This window comes from Brienomyrus brachyistius, unplaced genomic scaffold (genome assembly GCF_023856365.1).
Source record: "Brienomyrus brachyistius isolate T26 unplaced genomic scaffold, BBRACH_0.4 scaffold700, whole genome shotgun sequence".
Lineage (NCBI taxonomy): Eukaryota > Metazoa > Chordata > Actinopteri > Osteoglossiformes > Mormyridae > Brienomyrus > Brienomyrus brachyistius.
Window position 1 is genome coordinate 32,193 of NW_026042975.1, and position 14,927 is coordinate 47,119.

At 46.3% G+C, this 14,927-nt stretch overlaps 1 non-coding gene across 1 annotated transcript; it reads right to left on the reverse strand.

Moving 5' to 3' along the window:
• Positions 1–6,511: 6,511 nt before the first annotated feature.
• Positions 6,512–6,583, reverse strand: trnad-guc (transfer RNA aspartic acid (anticodon GUC)). The gene has a single exon. It is a non-coding gene; the product is annotated as a tRNA-Asp (tRNA).
• Positions 6,584–14,927: the final 8,344 nt, after the last annotated feature.

Sequence of the window (14,927 nt, forward strand, 5' to 3'; positions counted from 1 at the left end):
CCCAGTCCTCGGGGGTACCCCCCCGGTCAGTCCACGTTTTTGCTTCCTCTCAGCACACCTGTACCAGGTATTCGGTGTTCCTGATTGGCTGGGAGCTAGGAGGGAGCGAAAATGTGGACAGTCGGCGGTTCCCCGAGGACTGGGATTGGGCAAACACAGGTGTACGGCAATGTGGAGGTATTCGTCAGTTAGGTGACGCGCAGATGACTCGATTTTAAATTTTCATGCAGCAAAACGACGCGGCTGATTCATCCGACTAACACTCAGCAATTAACCCGATATACAAATATTCCAGGGTACCCAGCAACAGGCAGCACAGGGACTGGCTACGTGACTGGTTTGGCAAGCCGCCAGCTGTAAGGCACGTTTCCCAAAGCCTTTGTTGCTAATAAGGTTATTTGCTAACAACATTAGATAACAACTGAATGGTTCCAACTATGCAAGTCGATAACATGAGGTTTTGGGAAACGTACCTTTTACATTAGCGGGGTCTCAATATCTTCATAATTTACAGCTGGATAAACAATGAGCGTAATGTAACTGTCAACTCATTACCTACATGTCTAATAAATGTTTAATAAATCCCATGAATATCTTTAAAAAAAATAAAAAAAAACCTCAAATGTGCGGCTATTTTCAGCAGCTAGCTTTAAACATGATGCTGACATTTGACCCCCCAGTATCTTGTAATGAATTTTAAGCGGTGAGGTAACTTTGACAGGCTTTCTTTTCCTACTAATCAGTTACACAGAGACGAGTGTTTATTTTATGTATGTATGTGCGTGCGCGTGCGTGCGTGCGTGCGTGTGCGTGTGTGTGCATGCCTGCTTGAGTTCCACGTGCAGCAGTGGGACAGAAACACAGGAGGGTTGTGGGTCGGCTCCCCGGCGACAGAGACTGAGGGCGGGGTACCTGATCGTCACTGAGATAGTTGGGCAGGCCTCCGACAAAGAGCTTGTGTGGCGAGTCTGGAACCACGGTGGAGACGACCCCTGCAGACAGAGCGGCACGGCGCCCAAAGCCGGCCGATCACAGCAAACCGTCAACATGCCGGATAATGACCACGAGCAAACGGCGCGAGTGAAATAAGCCAACTTCAAATCAGTATGACGTCGTTATCTCCTATATAATATCAGATAAATGTAACTCCAGCAAAAAAATACCTAAATACTGGGGCAGTTTGACGACTGTTTTTTGTCTCTCCCATCTTGCTCTCCATGGGAGATGCTGACACATGCAGCACCAGTCAAAAGTATGGACACACCTGCTCTTAATGCATTTGTCTCTATTTTAGCTGTTATTCACCTTATAGTAAAAGGCCTTTGGGCATGGAAGTTATGCATATGAAGTACTGCAAAGACAAAATTTTTGTCTCTTCAAAATAGGAGCCATTGGCTTCGATGACAGCATTGCGGACTCAACCAGCTAACATATGTACCCACCTGGACCGTTTCTCCAACAGTCCTCGAGTTTCCACAAGTTCTGCGCGCAAGCTGGCTACCTTACTCTTACTCTCATCCAACTGATCCCAAACCAGCTCTATAGAGTTTAGGTTGGGGGGCTGTGGGGACCATCTCTTTCCTAGTTCACAAGGTAATAAGCTACTTGCATAACCTTCAAGGTGGGCTTTGGGTCATTATCTTGCTGAAAAACAAGTCATTTTCAGTAGGTGTGTCCAGAATTTTTAACTAGAATAGGAGCCAGCAACCCTAGAACAATTTGGGGGTTAGGGTCCTTGCTCAAGGGCCCAGTGGTGAAATCACTCTGCCAACCCTGCCAACCAGCAACCTTCTTTTCATGGGCAAACATCACAGAGCCACACAACACCCCTATGTTAACAGTAAGAAGTGAGTGACTGAGCTGTGTGTGTGTGTGTGTGGCTCAGCTGGTTAGGATGCCAGCGTTATCATCAGAAGATCACTGGTTCACATCACTGGTGATCACACCACTGGGCCGGCGAGTTTGCTCTAGGGACAGGCTGACCCTGATTTCTCAAAAAAAAAAAAAAAAAAAAACATTCTTCACTTTGGATAAAACTGTCTGCTAAATATTTACAACATTAAGTAAATAAAAGTGAAAGTCTCCCTCTTTATATGACAAGACATCCGCAGCTTGCGAAGGACAGTCAGTCCGTAACGAGTACAAAAAACTGGCCTTGCCGATCGGCTCTTCAAAGGTAAATAAAGATTAAGGTTATGACGGCGACAAGCAAAACGGACCTGGTACGTGGAAGGTGGGCTGCTCTGAGATGCCAGGCAGGGGGCGATAGTCGTGGGGCCGCCTGATTTTTAACGACTGACCCTGGAAAATGATGCCGTCGAAGGCCATTGCCTGCGTGGTCTCATCCACGGACCGAAACTAGGGCAGAACGAAGAACGTCGTTAATCAGGGAAGGCTGCGGTCTCCGCCTGGACACAGCAGCCATTAGGCAGGAAAGACTCTTACTTCAAGGAAGGCAAAGTTCTTGTCCTGGTTTATCTGAACAGCGAGGACGGGATTGGTGGGACCTTGACATAAGCCAGCCAATCGCATCTGGGTATTGAAGAAATCCGCCATGGCCTCCTAAAAAGACAGGCAGACACACTGAATGAAGACAGGCAGACGTCTGAAGACATCAAAACAGGCAAACGAGAAAAAAAATGACTGACAAGTCTAGTACATTTATCTATTTATTTTGCGGACACTTTCATCCAAAGCAACATACATTTCATTGAAGAAGCAGGACCAGACAGTTCCTAGAGCAAATAGTGCTTAAGGGCTGCGCTCGGGGGCCCAATGGTGAAATCACTCTGCTGCCCAAGGGATTTGAACCAACAACCTTCTTGTGACCGGCTCAGTGTCCTAACTCACTGAGCTACACATGACACCAGTATGCATGACAGAAGGCAACGCGGGACTTTGCCTGGACTCACCTCCGTCAGGCCGAAGGGGATGTTGCCGACATAAAGCCGCCTGGCCTGCCGGGTCATCTGGCTGCCGACCATCGGCACCTGGGTGGGCGTCACTGCCACGCCGCTGGTGGTGGATGTTGCCAGTAAAGCTATCGTGGGGATCTGCCCTGCAGCTGTGGGGAGGAGAAAGGGCTTCAAGACCCCAACCAGGGACGGCCAGAACATCCGGATCGTCGCCTTCATTTGCTTCTAACCCCTAGGTTTAAGCTCTCTTCACACTGTCTGAAATCATCCCAAGTGTTATTCCCTCTTTGACCAGCAGGGGGGAGGAGGGCACTCCAGAATAAATGCTTTCATTGCAACCAATATACCATAACCTTGCAATACTGAACTAGCACACATGGAAGCGTCGCATCCAAACCTTGCATTGCCTTGTACTGCATGGGGGTGATGTGCTCGAATCCCGGAGGGGGAACATCCCAGTACTTGTATGTCCTTTTCTTACGGCTTCTCCGAGGAGAGTAGCTGCCCAAACACAAAACAGAAGGTTGTTTTCCCCAAACAATACAGTGTAAACACTCAGAATCTGGCAAAAACAAACAGATGGCAGAATGTTTACATTTAACTTTGGATCGCAGGCAGTTTAAGGTCATGAGGGTGTGACCATGCGCCACTTTTTAGGCTGGCTTTGAGGTCCCATCGCTATGGCGGGGGCTACTTATAAACGCCAGTTAAAATTTAATATGGGTACAGTCCCCCTTCCCACCACGAAGAAACCAATTGGTTGATTGTGAAAGAAACTTGTTAAGAGGCCTCAAACCATGCTAGATATCAGCTTCAGTGCCTGTAACCGGGACCGTGAGGGGGGGTACCTGTGCTTCTTGTGCTCGCGTGAGCTGCTCCGTCGGTCACGACCCTTGCGGTCGCGGCTGCTGCTGCGCTTCTCGTGACTCCGCCCCCTGGAGTCCTTGCTCCAGCGGCGGTGCTTCTCGCCACGGCTCAGAGACCGGCTGCGGCTACGCTTCTTGTGTCGCTCCTTCTCCCGCTCTGGGGGACGACACCGTGGTACCAGTGAGACGGTGGGCGGAGCGACATGACTGCCCCCCTACCATCCATTTCGATAAATCCAAGATGTGTAACTCAGAGGGATTATGAATGTGTGTCCGGATGGTTGTGGGTTTGAAGCCCATGAGTCACAGAGTAATCATATTACCAACTTCCCTGGGGTGCTGGATGCTGACTGACCCAGCGCTATGCCTTAAAAGTCACTTACGGAGACCAAGATGTGGTACGGGGTCTAACTCCCCAGTTTCCTCACCAGAATGAAGCACCTCCATTCAATTCACATATTCAATCACACCCTCCTGAAACAAACACACCCATCTCTCAATGGCTAATAATTTCAAGGGCACAAGGACATCCCCTTGAATGTCAGTCTGTTGTGAAACAATAAAAACATAACCAGACTAATTAATGATATAGGAGCACAGTGGTGAGTACAGTTGCCTCACGCCTCCGAGTCTGGAGGCCTGAATTTTGCCTCTGCTCTCTGTATGGGGAATTTGCCTGGAATAGGCTCCAGGGGAGCCTGACTAAGATAACTGGTTGGACGATGGATGGGTAATTAATATCGTTTCAATCTGACAGACAGCACTTTATTAAACTAGCAATAAAATATCACCTTTCTATCCCAGCAGGTCCTTCATATAGAAGCTTAAATAAATCCCTGAAGGTGCAGTTTTCAGTGAAGCATTTAAACGCAGGTGCTGCTCGAGGAATCAGCTTCATGCATCAGTTATAACAGCGTTACGGTAATGCACCGCTGCAAAAGTACAGACACGGAGCGGCCAATGCATCTTACGTAAATCGGTAATAACCAATTACCGCAATCGCAGGCATAGTCAGAGCGCAGATATGAATGACTGGAACTGCTAGTTTATCAAACACGGCGGCACTTAGTGCTCGTCTAGCCGAATCAGGTCGTTTCGAATGACATTTTAGTGATTTAGTGATAAGGAGCTGATATGACAAGATTGCCATTTGATAGGTACATAAATCAATCCTACTTTCGACTCCGTTGTAACGCATGTTGTATATTTCAGTTGCGTTAGTATGGCTTAAGTTTATTCAGTTTACTGGATTCTCTGCACTTTAATGAAGTTATATGTGTATTGTTATATAACTGTACATCATTGTTAGTTACTGCTATCCGCTGTAAAGGTAGATACAGGTGCAAGACTTTGCAATAACGACCTAAAAGCAGTTGTTATGATTCCAGGGAACGCGGCTGATTTTTAGAGTCTATACATCATGAAGAAACGGCGATCGTGTGAGAAAGACTTATTCTGTACGGATGACAGGGCCAGCATTTCGGACCCAAGGGAAAGGCTATTGTGCATCGGAAAGAGACAAAATCATATCATTATATAGAAAACTCGTCGTAGTATTTAAAAACCAAGTAACTAACACTGTTATTAAGTGCGGACTTTAAATCAAGTGGTCGCGGTCGTTTTTATTTGCATAAAACTTTAAACGTGATCTTGAAAATATAACGCTTGCAACAAACATCCATGCATAGTGTGTTACTGCGAATGAAAATACGCGGGTCGCAATTTATGATCCAAGTGTATAATGGTAAATAATTAAATAAATAAAACCGCAGGCTTTCACATCGAGTGCACCCCAATAACGTTTCATTGAAATGTCCATGTTATGTACGCCGGGCACTGATGGATGCAGGCCTAGCGATCTCTATAACAATGCCAAGCAAAGAATGTCACTGATTTACCAAAGCGGTCAGTTTTCGGGGATCCTGCGGCAGCTGGGAGAAGAAGAATCGGGCAGGTTTCAGAATCGGCGAGCGCTCGGATAAAAGGCACCGATTTCCCAGCCGCGCTTTTCTTTTCGGAACCAGCAGAAGTGCCCTCCGCACCATCCTCGGCGCTAGGACACGCCGGCCACTTTATTACCCTAAAACAGGGAGCATACACCGATCTTCAAAGCCAAACTTACCTTGCCGATTTTCGCTTAACTGCTTCTCAAACTCATCGAAATCGGACATTTTTCAGTCCGTACTAAAGACGTATTGCAAAATAAGCAGAGGTCCAACAGTAGGCCTTTGAATGGGCTACAGGCTGCATTGGGTTCTGCTGCTTTTTCTTCCGAGTCGCCTGCCCCTCCTCCCCCGAAGTCATCGGCTCTTCCTCGGTTGTATCACACACAGGTTCGGAAACATTCGATGCGCATTACCGTCCCCTCCTGCACTGGAGGGTTAAGGACAACGTGATTATATCGAACCAAAATTGAAATGTGCAAGTTGACTTTCCTAGTTATACGTCTTCATTTTTATTCTGGGTTTAACAACCATGAGTTTATGACGTATTTTACATGATTAGTTGGCGACTGGACCTTATTGTTTATATCTCTTATTAAGGATCCATCCATCCATACATCAATTATCAAAACCACACACTTACAATCCGAGTCTAGTTTCATATGCTGCGCTGCTGAGCGACCCGCAGAATATTATGCATGAGTACAAGTCACAAGCCCCGTTTCCACTAACACGGGGCCGGTTCTAGCTTGGTGCCTTTTGAGACCGAGGCAAAAAGATGCAGACTCTCCCCGTCGGGGAATCGAACCCCGGTCTCCCGCGTGACAGGCGGGGATACTCACCACTATACTAACGAGGAGATGTACGCGCACTACTTTTACATCTTCAAGATAAACAGCGGATGACTACTAACATTTGCGAGTAATCAATGACAGCTTCATGTCATGACCATGGTGCTCAAGAGAAGAAAAAATACATAATGTACGTCCACTGATACCAGAACAACCATATAGCTTTATACTAAGACGATGATTAAACGGAAAATTCCTTTACAAAACACTGCCACAAAATCATAGTTTCGCAATATTACATCGTGCAACGGGACACAGTGTAAGTACGTGAAGTCGGTAATTAAATCAAGAAAAAAAAGTGAGAGGAAAAGAATACTTTTCTATTATCATATTTTTCTAACTGGCCAAACTGAGTCATATTTTGATTATACACACTAACAGAAAAACAGTGCAAATCTCCGGTAGTCCGTTTCACTTGCGCTCCGCTATGGGGCAGTAACAAGCAGAGCTTAAGTGTGGAAGGAAAAAAAAAACACAGGACAGCATCAATCCCAACTTCACAAACGCCGGAGATCGAGATGCTGTAAGCATGACAATTAACATCTTTATCCAAGGGAACAGCTGCAAGACACAGATGCCGCGCCTAACAAAGGTAGGATCGATTCCGAAGTTCAGGCATTTACAGACGCGGACTCTTCTGGAGTTGATTTTTTTCGGGAGATACGCATCAACTTCAAAAGTATGAACCGCATTATATCTATATCTGTTATGACGTTGTAGCTATTGATACTGATGCATCACAAAAATAATTTAAATGTTTTTTCATTCTGACATATGTTCGTTCGGACGAGGATTTTATTATATGAGATAAGTTTTAAATGAAAACTTTTTTTAATCTATATGATTAATTCTCGAATCTAAGCCAGACTTCACATAAATCATTCATTCATAAATATAATGGAACATACAACATCCAGGTATCCATGAAATTTATGATCAGGCTATACGTTTGTGATAACAACAAAACAACACAACATGTATATTTACAATATATGGGCCTATTGTTTAATATTGCCTCCAAATTATAGCCAGACAATAACGCAATAGGCAGACATCAAACTATTTTCATGTAAAACAAAAGTGCTGGCAGTTTGCTTGTGCTTACAGACCCCGCCTTGAGCCCATCCAGAAAGATCCCAAAAATAACCGACAAGCAAAGGTTGTAACAATCTGAGCATGTTTAGTTTAATGTAATCAGGAGCCGAATTAATAACGCGAATAAATGATCAAACCGAAAGTCTGTAGTCGGGAATATCCGATAACGTCTTTGACGTGCAGTTAAGATAGTCAGAGGAAAAACCTTGTAGTTTACTTATATATATGCCTAAATATATGAGTGTGTCTCTCCGGTGATTTAATGATGAATATAACGATTACATATCAAATCACACATTAAGCAATTATTATATTACTAGGTTGAACGTTTTCACTATGTCTGTCGTCACCTTGATTTCACGATTTTGACTATTCTTCTTATCCCAGATTGAACAAGTCATTGTGGCGATGCAAGATCCCGACATGGGGATAAAGATGAAGAATCAAAGACTGTTAATCACAGTGATTCCACATGCGATGACAGGTGCACGATACATATTTTACTTTTTAAAAATAATTTTTCGTGCCGCCCGGGTTGTCTTACACCCGGCCGTGCAGTGTCCCGGGGGCCGGGTCCTAATGGTCATTTAAGCCCTTCACAGGAAAGCCCATACATCGGCGGTCTTCGGGAATCCTGTGCATTAAGACTGTCATCGATCTCCTTGCGCTCATATTTATTTATGTAATTTATTTATCGAGTTCAGCGTTTTTGATTTATGACGGCTTAATGCATTTCTCGACTCTAACTAGATGCCTTCCTCGCTATGCCTTCCCAGGAAATGATATCGTGGAGTGGCTAATTCAGAAGTACTCCATCATGGAAGAAGGTAGGGCCGAGAAGTATGTAGGGAAGCGTTACCTGGTGCTCTTATGTGAGGTTAATCGATTGTTTTTTTCCCTTCGTGACGACGATGGCGCCCCTGCTGGCGAAAGACGTCATCAGGTTTTTTTTTTTTTGTAATAAAATAACAGAAATAAACGAGTCTTTTGAATAATAAATACAAATGAAGTAATAGAATTTGTCATCCATACAACAGATTAGCCTAGCTGCATTTATGTGTAAGCATATGCAATTCACGTGTCTGACAGAAGCATGTTCTGTTCCATTGATATTGCTGAGCCTGTGAATTAATAAATGTCAGAATTGAGCTTGTCCATAACATAGACACCCCATTCGCCTGAAGCTTTTGGGATTTTCTTCCCCTGGCGTCAATTTATCTGCTGAATTATTTATCTTTCTGCTGAGAGGCTATTAGTACAAATAATCTGTAGGCCAGTCCCGAGTCGCGCCGCTACGCATGCTGAGCTGTACGGTTTGATAGTCCCGATGCAAACTTCGCTGATAGCCAGAGGCAGTCAGTCATGCCTGGAGAAATATCGCTATCCGTCTCCCTCATTATGCACTTCTGCAAGACGCTGTTGTCCTGAATTCCCGGGCGATGCAGATGAGGTTTTAAATAGCAAGGGAGCAGATTTCCCTGATTTACAGCCCAGATTGGAAAAGAAGTCGGAATGGAAAGGAGGGGACTTTTAGGCAGTAGATGGCAGATGCATTAACAGACTTGAATGGGCAAAAAACCTGTTGCCCCGGTAAGCAGTTACCCCTCCCTGTAAACACTAGGCTTCCCCCTAGCAGCGCTGTTGCTGCGCCGGTCTGAAACCCCCGGGAGCGCCTGACTGCCAATGGCCGCGGAGGCAGCCGGAAAGTGGAAAGTCCCAATTACTCGTAATTAATTATAGTTCCGATGAGGAATGCACCATCCCCGCGGCTTATTCTGTGCACCATGTCAACGTTTTTTCCAGTTACTTGCTATACCGTAAAATAAAATATAATATGCCTACTCAGTTTCTAGTTATCGTGTGTTCTACTGTATTCCACTGACAAAAATTTAGAGAATTACTATGCCTAAATCTGGGCTACGAGTAGTGGATTTGTTTGAGCTTTGAGTAGTTTACGTGGAAATGAGTGACCACTTTGTGTGTTTTCAGAGGCACTTCATGTGGGGAATCTGATCGTGAAGCACGGCTACATTTACCCCCTAAAGGACCCCAGGACGCTCGTCCTGCGGCCCGACGAGACGCCGTATCGCTTCCAGGTAACCTAAAACCACGGTTTCTTCAGATGGAGGGCAGCGCGAGAGGGTGGTGGCCATGTGGGGGGGCACGCATATCGAAACTATTCGTTGGAGAGACTGCGGAATTACCGTGTAGGACAGTATTTCTCAATCTGGTCCGGGCTCCAGAGCTGAGAGGGTGCAAAAACGTAGACTGTCTGGTAGGGAGCTGGGAGGGAGCAAAAACGTGGATCATCTGTGTGTCGCCGAGGACCGGATTGGGAAACACTGATGTATGAGAACCAATGCCAGTTAAAGTAGCAAAATGCCTTCCACCCGCCTTGTCCCTGACATGTTAAATCACAAAGCACCTTTGTCACGCTGCTTCTGAATAGTTTCAAATGACAGCATCTCCTTTTTGCTAGACTCCGTACTTCTGGAGCTCTCAGCAGTGGCCAGCCTCCGAGCTAGATTACGGTGATTACCAATTATTAATCATGTGCTCGCCTATTACATCATTACTTCCCTTTACTAGAATAATAGAAAAACACAGTTTCTTGCCATGTCTTTCTTTTGCTCTTCTAAAGCGATTTATTTGACTAAGAAGAATATCAGAAAGCAAGGGCAGCTGATAGACTATGAAAAGGTAAGAGAAAATTTTTATTTATGTACATTTCAATGCTATTCTTATTCGCTGGTCTGAAGCATTGCTTGATGAGATCATGTGATAGCTGAATGCTCATGGGAGTTTTACTTACACAAAATATTATGAGGGTAGAAGGAAAAATGATTGGTTCAGAGAGATAACCAATTAGATTGTACATGAGGTGGATCCGAGCAACTAGAGGAGGCAGGAGCAACCAATCAGATGTCTTGGTCCTGCCTCCTCTGCAATCTGATTGGTTATCTATCCGAACCAATCATTTTCCTTCTGCCCTCAGAACATTTTTGTGTAAGAAAACCTCCCACCAATTATGCACATAGTAGGATCGCACATAGACATCCACCAACTTGCCGCCATGTTGCGTCAGGGTCAACGCATTTTAGGTTCTCATCAGTAAGAGGGTTTGTGAATCCGACACTGCCAGCTGATATCCTGGGAGGGGTTCGGCCTGTGAGTCATAACGTGAACCCATGCAGCAACGCAGCCAGCCGTGCGACCTGGCAATGTCGCATTTAAACATCGTCTCCGCAGGACAGCTACAACATGTTGCACAAACGGATCAACCACACCTGGGACTTCGTGGTGATGCAGGCGAAGGAGCAGCTCAGGTAAACCCCACCCCAGCCCGGGAATACTGTCGCATCGAGCTATGAAATCAATTTCATAAATGCACACAAGGGGACAGATGAGAATGGATGAATAAATCTCGTATTAAGAGGATGATGATGTTACCTAAATTAAAAAGTAACATGGTGTGTGGTCATAATTTCCCTCCTATCTGTTAAATCAGACCTCAGCCTAAACACTAGAGTCGGAAATCCATTTCTAAGTGAAAAAGGAAACAGAAAAATGAAAACCCTACCTTGCAGTTCAGTGATTACCGCTATATGCTAATTACCCAGTATGCTTTCTGACTCTCCATCGACTGCTCTGCTCCTACCAGGGCAGCCAAACAGAGGCGCAAGGCGGACCGCATCGTGCTGGAATGTCAGGAACAGGCCTACTGGCTCGTCAACAGACCGCCAGTAAGCACCTCCCCCGAAACCCCTGACTCCCTACATCTGCCCCGGCGAAAACCCAGTATGCTGTGATTAGAGTAAAGCACACACTGGGTAAACCTGAACTCAATGCACCTTGGCAGCTCGAATATCGCCTCAGGCTGGGGGCGATTCTAGGATTTTTTTGAGGTTGTGGGGCAGAGTGGTGGCTCTGGGCCTAGGGATCTGTGCAAGCAAGTGGAAGGTTGTTGGTTCAAATCCTGTGAATGCCCAGAGTGATTCTACTCCGTTGGGCCTTTCAGCAAGGGCCTTAACCTGCAATTGCTTTGTCCTGGGTATGACATTAATCTACATGCAGGCCTGTTAGGAGATCCTTCAACTTACAGGGGAAACTTGGCAGGATTGGCAGGAAGGCATAGGCAGGGTCCCATTCCCCCACAGAGAGCTGGGGGGTTGTGCAGTTCTCTCCCACGACAACGGGTTTGTTCAATGAAGGAAGGCAAAGGAAACATCTGTAAGGACATATGGAACATTTCCGGTATAATTTTCGATCTCCGTCATCTCCAGAGCATTGAGCTCAGCAAAATTCACGGGGGGGGGGGGGGGGGGGGGGAGTTTTATCTTCGTTAAGTAAGACACACAGAGTGTCTCCATGCATACTTTGTGGGGGAGGAATATATCACTTCAGGCCTGATAACCCACTACTGCTTCAGTGTGATCATGAAATATTTACTTAGCTGGGAAGAAGCCTATGTTCTGTGGGACGAGAGCTTTCAGAAGACAGACAGGACAGCAGGCTGCGGGAATGAGCAACTGCACCCTCGCTGAGTGTAATTTGGAGTTCATGAATAACACAGGAGAGTGGAGAATGAAAGTGTGGGACAGGAGCAGAGTGTGGTGTGTATCTGGCTTAATCCCGGCCGTCACTAGGGCCCCTTTCTGCTGGGTGCGCAGCATCTCTCAGGGCTAATAAGCATCAGCGTTTATGTGGGCCATTATCCCCATCCGGGGCGGCATCAGGAGGTGGGAATGGCAGGCCACGCAGCTGCGGATCACATCCTAAATTCAGCTTATTTTGCAGATGTACCTTTTATTGAGACTAGAGCAGTTGGGGGTTTAGGGACTTCTCTCAGGGGTCCAGTGGTGATGTCACTCTGCTGACTGTGGGATTTAAACCGGCAACCTTCCAGTCATAGGCGGCGACTGCCAACCCGCTCAGCCACACACCACCTTCATTGATGAAACCCACCGTTTTGACGCCAATTAGACGGAAACACAGTTGAGCCAAAAACCACGCAGCGTAGGGCCCCCCAGTCAGGTGCTGCTCGTGTTTAAAAGGCAGGGACGCTCTGCACTCTGGTACGGCCAGGTGGACGGGGGAAGCTGGGGGGGGGGGGGGATTAAAACCAGCAAATGACAAAATGGCCGCTTCCTGCCTCCTTTCTCTTTGCCCGAGAAACACGAGACGCATCGCTAAGACTGGTGATGCTTGGATCTGGGAGAGAGGAGTGCGAAGGGACTGGGAGACGGCCTGAAGCTAAAATGCAGACATGCTGTGTTTGCGTCTCCCCCCCCACCACCCCCCCCACTTGTTGGGCCTTTTAAACGAGCTGGAAGAGGATCCCACCTCCGGAATACCGGATCCATTATCTGACCTCTATTCCTGCGGCTCAGGCTTAATGCTGCATGTTAGCGGAGAGATAATGGATGTAATTGCAAATAGCAGCGTAATAATTTGCCAAATAGTCTCTCTGCTGTTAAGTCCTGAGCTGATCTGAAGCACTTTAATTGGGATTTAAGGAAACCATGTTAAATCAGATTGCATTCAGTATCGACATTTGGTTAGTTTATTCTGTAAAGCAGGGTACCCCAGTCCTGATCATGGATACTGTGTCACCGACTGGCCCTCCAGGACCGAATGGTCCTTTTGGAAAGCTGTCACACTGTCCCCTACTGGGCAGTGTCGCCATGGGCTGTACCCAGTGGCATCATGGGAAATGTGACCAGTAGTGCTAAGGGGTATTAATGCAGCGTTAGACCGGCGTCAGTCTGCTTGAGAGAAACGAGCTCACTCTTCATCTGAAGTTCAGCTAAGGATTTCTCACCCTCTGATTTTCTGCAGCCGGGAACATTCAGCGTTCAAGAACAAGGCCCTGAGCGAAGGAACCGGCACAACTCCCGAGTCCAGCTGGTCTGAGCTTTTTATTAAGCATATACATTTTTTCCGTAATGCCAGTACCTGCTGTTTATCGCCTCTGTCAGTCACAGGACCGGATCCGGGCAAACAAGAGAGCCGCTCGGGGCCTAGATAAGATCAAAGTCATGAAGAAAAAATATGTATATTAATATCTATATATATATGGCAGCTATAGGCAGAATAGGCTGTTGCCTTGGGCCCCCAAATTACCCAAGGAAGTGAAGTGATAATCAGTGTTTTTGGTGGGAGGGCATCCGAGGGAAGCTCGTGTGTGAGTGTGACAGCACTTCGTTGTGCTCATCTTTCTGTCTCACTTCTTCCTCACTTCCTGCTCTCGTTTTCCATGCTAACGTAAGTACGTCAGCAGTCCCACAATACATACTCGTAATAGTGCTATATTATTCATGGTTTCTAGACTGGATGTCTGCTTAGTAAAGCCAGGAGCTGAGTGTGAGCAGAATTCCTACTGTCTGATTCCTTGCATGTGATTCGCTCGTGGGAGTTTTACCCTCACAAAAATGTTCTGAGGGCAGAAGGAAAAATGATTGGTTCAGAGAGATAACCAATTAGATTGTAGAGGAGGTGGGTCTAAGGAACTAGAGGAGGCAGGAACAAGACATCTGATTGGTTGACCCCCCCCCCTCCTCTAGTTGCCTGTATCCACCACTTCTACAGTCTGATTGGTTATCTCTCTGAACCAATGAACCTTGTGCCCTCAGAACATTTTTGCGCAAGTAAAACTCCCATAAACATGTGGCTTATATCATGTTTAGAGACGGTTTTGTTTCTTCCTTCTTTACAGAACAGAACGCGGACTACTACAAAAGAGAGGTAAGCCTGAAAGAATTTAGAGTGAACCTATTTCAGCTGATGGGATGGTTGCCAAGAACAACCAAAGAGGGTGATTAAGTGGGCTCTTAAGAATGCTGTCATAAGAAAATTGCTTCGGAAGGATCTACATCTGTGTTGTCGTTTTCTTTTGTTGGCTCTCAGATATTGACAAATTCTGTTTAAAGGTACAACAGCATGGCTCTTATCAGGGCTTGGATGTGTACCATGCTGTGCCTTTTTTCTGACTCTTATATTCCCCGTGTGATTTTTCATGGCTCCCGACACCAGATTGAACACATCAGGAAATCCCTGGGCCGCTCGAGGGTCAAGTCCTCCATCTGCCTGGAAAGGTTGGATAACAGCCTCCCCCACCTACCCCCCCCCCAACACCTGTGATTCAGCCTCAGTCCCAGCATAGCTGGGGGACCACTGGTTCGACACCAGTCCACATTAGTCCCTAACTGGGGGATATCTCTGGGTATTCTGTATACTGTGCCTCTGATTGGTGGGGGG